The following is an 8,843-nucleotide window of genomic DNA, read 5'->3' as shown; positions in this document are numbered from 1 at the left end:
GTTCAATTCTGAGGTATAAGTTCAAAGATACGGCCTTCGGAATTTCTGCTGACTTTTATGCACTATTTCTGCCCGCATTGACTTTGACTTTTCAGCTTTGACCGGGCTTTAAAAATGCTTTTTCTCCTTGAATCTTGGCCTTTAATCATAGAACTTTTTAGCAACCAACCTTTACTCCTTTATCTCACAAAAAGGACGCTTTTCTTCACATATTCGACTCCAATGCTTGAAATACACAAAAGCACGATAAAAGTACTAACTCTTACTTATTAATCACATAATTGGTCATAAAGTAATATTGTTAAAGGGTTAAAACTACAGTTTTTGGCTCTTATCACCCACCACCCTAATATTTCGCAAGTCTTCTTCACATGTAAGGCGTATCATGAAGAACCCTTTCCCCAAAGGGACTATTTTCCAATCTCCTTTCAGTTTCCATTGAGCTTAAGCTATTTTTTTCACCTCTTCAAGCTTTATCTTCTGGAAATCAATTCTTCCTATCAAGCAGAACTTACAATAAAGCAATCACCTTTCTTTTGCTTTTTTTGGAAATCTTATAGAGGGAATGTTACCTTTCATTTCAGGGATAGGTAGGTCTGCAATGTTTAGTTGGTGGGGCTATTCTCCATGCACCTTATCTGCAAATGTAACTCTGCTACTTGGATTCCCATCTTTCTCCGATTCAGACGTTGGAGTTTCATGTGTCTGATGGCGCAAGATTATCTCACCTGGTGGTGTGGGATTCTCTAGTTCGTATAGGTCCATAGTGTTTGCTTGCTTCCCTGAACTCGCACTGTTGATCAATGGAGGATTTTACCAGGAAAGGAAAGAAAAATGCGGCTGTTTCGGGTAGGAAACCCAATCCTATCGAATTTTACTAAACTAGGCAATAAAAAGGTGCACTGGATCACTCTAGCAACTTAAGTAACATTGCTACTGGTCTCCCTAAAGAGTGTCCCCATTAGAGAAAAAAATAAAATTTCAGACAAATCCTCTAGAGCTCATTGTAACCCCTATATAAGGAACACCTCAGTGTCAGTTGTAATTGCCAATTCACATTCTTGTCTCCTAAACTTGAGGCAAAAAGCTAGAGATTAATAATAAAATATTTGGTTTTCACTAGCTAAGTCTTAATAAATTAATCTCCATAGTCTTATATTCTTCTTTTCTTCTTCGTGTTCTTCCTTCTTCATAGAAGGATAATCTTCTCCTTCAAAGGAGGAGATGAAGCCGGTGCTTAGGGTGCGGTGATTCTTTTGGTTTATGGTGTTCTCTAATCAGGTTAGTTATTTATGTTTTTAGGTATTAGTTTCATTGCCCACACTAGGGGATGGAAGTATAGAATTAGGTTTATGTTTTGCAATTTAATATCATGCTAATGTTTTTTACTTTTCTTCTAGTAGTGTACGTAGTTCTTTATAGTTAGGGAATTATTCTTTGTGTTGCTCTAGAAGGGGTAGCTCAAGGAGTGGCTGCCCAGGGGAAGTATTCTTTGTGTTTGCCTAAAGTGGTGATTCATCGAATGGCTGCCTAATTGGGACATATTCCTTGATGTTGCTCTCGGTAATACATTGAATGGTTGCCCGAGCTTACATAAAAGGAAATAAGATATTAGTAGCATCATAGGAGCATCCTTAAGAATAATTGTTTACGATGTTTCGTCCAAGAAGGCATCAACACTTGCTTGATTGTCTAATTGTAGTATACTTGTGAGAACAACTATGGATCAAAAGGTCACGGATTAAAGGTATTTGTGGATTCGATCTCTTAAATTCCCTCTTATATATTCTAAATAGTCTAGTCTAGTCTAGTTTAACATTAGTTTAATTTACAATCTCTACAACCATTGTTTTTAATTCCTCAAACCCCCTTTCTAATCTCGTTCTTCATGATTACTACAACTTAGAAGTTGAACGATATCCTACTCATCTTTTACTCATTGAGGGATAATTAGGTTTTGATCTGCGTTTAGTTTAGACCAGCGACATCCATCATCCATCATCATCCATATACTCATTCCATTCTCATCATCACTCATCTCGTCTAAATAAACCAACTTGTCAATTGATGGTGTACTTGTGTATTTTGTGGACTCGATTATTTTTTAAATGAGTTGTCTTTTGGTCAGTTCTACAAGATGCTTGTTCATATACAAATAATTATTATTATTATTTTTAAATTAAAATATTATAAGTGACACCAAAATTACGTCACAAATATTTGTGATGCCAAAATGCCGTCATATATATTAGTGACACCAAAATGTCGTCACAAATTAGTGACGCCAGAATGCCATCACAAAGAATTGTGACGCCAAAATGCTATCACAAGTTACTGATGCCATATTGTTGTTACAAAAATTAGTAACGCCATATTGCCGTCACAAAAATTAGCGATGCCAAATTGTGATGCTAAATTTCTAACGCCAAACAGGCGTCACAAATAATTTTTGTTTTGTGACGCCTGCCAAATAGGCGTCACAAAATAGTTGTTATAGTGTAGTGTGGTTAATTACTACCTTGCAAATGAAGTAACAGTTGAATACTTCAACCCATCCATCCAGAGGCATGAATCAATATCAACCACCACTAACCAAGTGCAAGGGAGTTATAATTCCGATACAAATTAAATTAACTATATACTCATTGGGTATTACAACTCTACAATTTCGAGGAAAGAAATGTGTACACATATGATTCACTTTGAAGTAAAAAAAACTTCTGATGAGCAAATAGCCTTGGAGACATTGCTCCCATGTGTCATTAAGTGTGCTAATCGAAGTACCTTTGTTGATATGGATTCACCATATATGGAGTCATGAGTTTGTCCCTGTCTCCCAACAACTTGACGGGAACAGTTGTGCCCTATTTTGTTTTGCCTCCTTAGATTGCATTCTTAGAGGCATACTTGACCAAGTGAAGGATATCAAAATGAGTCCAGAGCAAATGCGCAAGAGGATTGGAATGGATATCATCAGCTGTGGCATCAATCCCAAAACCGCAGAGACAAGGCAGAAGGAACTGCTGAAGAGTCTTGAGGAAAAAGGTTTGGAAAAGGATAAGGAGAAAGAACCAGAGGGGAAATAACACAACAAGTAAGTATTTCTGATTTTTTTTGTGAACATGGTTTATGTTTAGGAAGTAGCTGACGGTCTATGACTCTAAGCATATATGCTAGTTAATGCTTTTAATTGTTTGTATTCTTATGTTGGTCGTAATAGCTAATAACTTATATCATGGATTAACTGTGGTTTTGGGAGTATGACTAGACTATATCTGTTGTTATGATCTAACTGTGGTTTATTTCTCTTAGTTGTTGATGTTTCATGACATGCAGTCTGATAATTTGTTTATCTGTAATTGCTTAATCATATTTTAACTGTGATAACTGAAGCAACTAAAACAGTAAACTTGGTAGACAATCTTATAAGGAACTGAAACAGATGAATAAACATCTTATATGTTGTTATTTATTCATTAACATTAACAATCTTATAAGTAAAATCCGCAATCATATGCCACTATCTTTAAGCAGAAAATGGCTTATTATTGTTTGTAGACAAAATTTTAATTAAGATCGAACTCATTCCTAATGAGTGGAGCTTGTTTGTAGGCAAAATTGTAATTGTACTTCTTTCTTCCTTTCTCCATCATTTTCTTTCTTCCTTTTTTCTTCAATTGTGGAAAATACTCCCACCACTTGCTTCCCATTTCTTCAAGTCTTGGAATTTCGACCTAAAACAATAAAAATATATGAAGGGTAACTTTAATGAACTGTGAAGAGTGTTAGAGAAAGAGAGAGAGAAAAAGGAGGAGTAGTATTGGTTTTATTCTTAATCCCTTGAGATCTAACGATTCCAAAAGACTACACCCTATCTCAACAAAATCGTGTGGAACAATGTCACATCAAGGGGGACAATGAGAGATGAAAGAAAAGTGTTTGATTTGGATTGTTTGTCTTTATATGGGCAAGGGCAAAAATGTCAAATTTATGTTGAATTAGTCAAAATTGATGTTTTTGTCGGAGACTGAGAAGAAATAGTATTTTTCTTGCCTTGTTTAGAATATGGTTATTTAGGCTTTGGTCCTAATGTCGATAGTGATATTAGGCTTTGGTCATGCTTTTCAAATTAATTAGGTTTTAGTCCTATTTATTTTCTTGATTGTGAGTCAACCAAGTTGACTTTTAGTCAATCTGTTTCGTTTTTCCATATGCCCATAATACCCCGAATGTGCCTCTTGCATGATTTTAAGATGAAGTCATTGAGTCGCCACATGTCGATCTGTGAATGGGTTACTAAGATCCTACAATATTTAGCCGTTGATTTTTCAATTCGTGCATCTCGTGGTTTGGCGGTAATGGGTTGAAACAGACCCATTTACTCCCCTCAAAATTCTCTATTTCCGTAAAGCTTGTACGGGTAATTCTCTAGAACTCTTCCTCTTAACCATCTCTTAATTATTTTCAGAAGTTGTTTTTGTACTATTCTTTTCTTCTAAATCTGAAGAAAATTTAATGGCATGGGTTTTTGAATTAGGGGGTTTTGGGGTGGTGTTTGGTTTTAAGAAGGATTTGAGTTGTGAGGACTGAGGAAGCGAATTGAGAGAAGCCATAAAAAACGAGTCAGCATATTGTTTAAAGTTTAAACTACACTACTCCTTCAATTCCTGATAACCAGAATCCAAACTTTCCAACAAACTTATTTTAGTTCTTTCTAGCCAGATGCCCAATGCAAAGAATCCTTAATTAATTTACAACCACATCAATCTTATCGAGTTTTTTGCTAAATCAGTCATATATACTTCTAGTAATCCAAAATCTACATTGAATTTGATCTATTTTGCGTTTCATTCATTGAGTTATACATTTACGGTTAAGTTGTGTATTGATTCGTTTACTTGTTCACCTTGTTGGGGGAATCTCGTTTTGTCAGCTCGATCGGTTTGAATTCAAATAATAAACAAAATGGCCGGTTCAGTAGTTTTTGAGAATTATAGAATAGCTACGCATTTGAGGGTTGTGGATGCAGTTGTGGAGTTTGGGAAACGATTGATGGAGGTATTTGCTTATGTGTATTACTGTATTGTACTCATTTGCCTACGATGGAAATGGGTGGCAGAGGAGATTCAATGGGTTTGTTTCAACACAGCTGAAACAGATTGACCAGGGTCAATTTGACAGAAGTAGGACTAGAAAGCCTAATTAATTTGAAAAATATGACCAAAGCCTAGATAATAAGTTAATAACCCAGTAGGATATTACCAAAAAATAAAAAAGAGTGGACCATTTGTCGTGGTTAGGGCTGTTAATGGTTTTCGATAATCCGAATCAAACTGATAAAAAATGGTTTGGGTTTTGATAATTTAGTTTGTCTTCTACCACTCAAAATCGAACCGAACCGATAAGATATTGGTTTGGTTTTGGATTTGTTCTCCACTGAACCGATATGAATCCAAACCGATAAGATAGTATTTTAGTAATATTTATAATTAATTTTGTATGTGTTTATCAATTGTATGGTTAAAATTAATAAATTTAATTTAAGATTTAATTAATTTTATAGTTTTTGGTTTGGATCAGTTCGAGTTCGGTTTGCAATATATCTTATTAGTTTGGTTCGGTTTTGAATTAAATGTAATATTATCGGTTCGGTTTGGTTTTGGGTTTCCAATTTTTTTTATCGATTCAAATTCGAATTTTCCAAAATCGGACCAAAACCAATCCATTGACAGCCCTAGTCGTGGTTGAGAGGATTGAATCGTGGAAGGGTCGAACGTACCCTTGAGCTTTGGTGATTAACGCCTAGGATTTGCTTCATTTTCCAATTATAAACCTAATAATGTTGTTTTTGTTTTTTTTTTAGAATCATCATTATAAACCTAATAATGACAGTGATCATGGGTTCACCCGCCATTAAGACTGGCCCAGCCGATCTCTGGTAGTTGTGCATGTGGCCCAACGAATTAGACTGTCATCACATGCCTTGTTGCCCTCGAAGTACTATCTCCTGATTTTTCAGAGAGGGAAGGATGAATTGAGAATTTGAGACAGCAAATTTGTGCACTTGTTTTATGAGTCCGAATTTTTGTTGCACACGGTTTATCAGTGTGCTTGTTAACACTCCTTGTTATTTAGCCACGTGTCAATTTTTATTTCACCACAAAGACTATCCAAAATAACCAAACATAATACCTCTTTTACTCCTATCTCTCCCACCACTAACAACAGCCATTACCACCCTTCTTTCCAATCAAAGTCACCTTTTAACATTTGAAAAGGATAAGAGGAACAAAAAGACACAAATTCTAAAGAACACCATCGTTAAATCTTCTTCTTTGGGTGAAAATGCAAATCACATCTCAAATTAAATCAAAACCAGAAAATCAATGTCCTAATGTGTAAAAAAAGAAGTAATTTAGGATCAATCTTATGTTTAAAAACTTTAATTGATGAAATCAACTTGAATCAGCTTGAGAGATTTCTAAAATTCATAACAAAAAAAGAACCTAATGGGTGTTGGTGATTATGTTTAGTTATTTTTGGATAGTTTTAGTGGTGAAATAAAGTTGACACATGGATCAATTCGTTTTCTTTTTCTCCTTACAAATGTGTACTGTAATCATTGATGCGGGATCTGGAATTTACCAAGCGGAAGATGAGGATAGTTTGGTCATAATGGGTTAAATTTTAGTAGTTTTATTTTTATTATGAAATTCTAAATTCTAAAAAGAAAAGGAGTGATACGTGGCCCAATGAGCTGGAGTGTCAACAAACACCCGGATAAATCCGTGTGCAATAAGTTTTATCTTGATTCTTCAAGCGATCCTTAGAATTTTCTTCTAGACTTGTAATAGTAAGGCCCAAAGTTCGCTTAACGTGGTAGTATTGATTCACGAAGGGGATTAATTACCATGAGAACCACAAGTTTTGTTTACACATTCATAGAGCTTAAGCATCAAAGCAACGCATGCATGGGAAATGTTTCCTCACATTCAAATCAAGAAATTTCAAGGAGATTGAGACGTATTGTCAGAAAAACATGAGAAGGCATTTATAAATTCAGGAATTTGAAGTACAAAATTAAAAACAATATGGTCTCTCAAACACCACTATGGAAAACTAACAAAAATAATCTTATTACTCAAGACTCCATGTAGGCATGTACTATAAATTCTCTATCCTCTTAACAAAGCTCTAAAGGAGGTAAGATTCATGAACCCTTCCCAAGGCCTCTCGTACACCTCACCCAAATAATTGTTTGTTGCACCTCCCTTTTTTGCTGCTATAACAAGTCGGTAATTAATACCAGCAACCGTTTGCATCTGGCCCTTGATCACATTACTAAACCTCAAATTTGTTTTGGCTTGTTTGTTGTATTCTGATACAGCAAATTTGCCAACATCTTGGATATGTGGATCTTTTACATCTTCAATGGGCTTGTACCCACCAAGACCACCACCACCACCAAGCCGGGCAGGGCTTGCCTTCTTATGATCATTAGGAGCAGGAGCTATGGCAGAGTTTGCATGGAAGACAAAGGTGGAAGTCACATAAAAGAAAACTACAAGAACAAGAAAAGATTGGGTTCTCATTTTCTTTGGTTTTAGTTGATTGGTATATTGCGATGGCTTGTGGTTGTATTTATAGTTTAAATTTGACGTGGTAGTTGTGGGAAATTCTATTAAATTCGGCTCTGTCTATGGTTTTTGTACTTCACCGACAAATTAAGGAATAATAATAGGTGATCACGAACATCGAGTCTTATCTAAATTTTGCCCCTCGAATCCTTGATATAGCGATATGACAGAAATTTATCTAGAGTGTTGGACCACTAGATCTCTTTCCATTGAAATGCGTGAGAAACCAGTTAAGCCAAAATACATTGGAATTCTGTGGATTGTGTTCAATGAGGATTGACAGGCTTTACAAAAATGTCTCACCCAAATTTAGTTAAGGTAGTGGTATTGGTAGCGGTATGTTTTGATAATATATGCAGATTGCTGCTAACAATCTGGTTTGGACAAATGACATGTGTCCGTAGAAGAGTAGGGTATATGGAACAGGGGTACTGGGTCTATTGCTGGTTAACCCGACTAACTTAGTTATATACCGCACATATGGACCAACGTATTGAAAATAAAGACAATAATTTTAGAGCCCGGCTATCCCAGGGATACCCTCGTAGGGACGAGTTACGAAGACCGTTAGATTGCAACAGATCTGACCAACTGGCATACAACTGAAAAATAAATAAAACTTACTGGAAAAAAGGGAAAAAAATACATTAAAAAAATGTGACCAATAAAAGACAAAAAACAATATGGGTCGTCTTCTTCGTAACCATAATCCATGGCCTCCTCTTTTCTTAAGAAATCATTGTCCTCAAATGTCAATCCCTACAACTTGTACCTACAGATGCCACCAGAATAATTGATCGAACATGTGATTCATGGGTGTCAATGACTGCACCAGTTACCAACTAGTACCCAAGATCCTTAATTTACATTGGTTGTATAAAGCTCAACCATTAGGATCGGAACCATTTAATAAGAAGAGGGATGGGAATTATATAGTCTGAATCTAAGCAGTCTTGTTTCAAGAGAATTTTCTTATGGCAGAAGTATGAGAAGTCTCGCGAGATTCGAAAAATAAGAACAATTTTCAGATAGATCTTCGTTCTTGAAACTCTCTCCAGTATTGCACTATTTGTAGAATTAGAGGTTTAAAACTTTAAATGCTATTGTGGATGTAAGACTTGGGCTATACGTCCATAATGTGTGTTGGATAAGGACTCAAGTCTCTAGTGTATCTAAAACAAGGCCCAAAATATCGATATCGATGAA

General features: G+C 35.6%; 1 pseudogene; it reads right to left on the bottom strand.

Moving 5' to 3' along the window:
• Nucleotides 1-7,175: 7,175 nt before the first annotated feature.
• Nucleotides 7,176-7,592, bottom strand: LOC147503907 (cysteine proteinase inhibitor 1 pseudogene; annotated as a pseudogene).
• Nucleotides 7,593-8,843: the final 1,251 nt, after the last annotated feature.

The sequence above is a fragment of the Coptis chinensis genome, chromosome 4 (assembly GCF_015680905.1).
Source record: "Coptis chinensis isolate HL-2020 chromosome 4, ASM1568090v1, whole genome shotgun sequence".
Classification (NCBI taxonomy): Eukaryota; Viridiplantae; Streptophyta; class Magnoliopsida; order Ranunculales; family Ranunculaceae; genus Coptis; species Coptis chinensis.
Note: the sequence above shows the minus strand (reverse complement) of the source record. Positions and strands in the feature narration are given on the sequence as shown.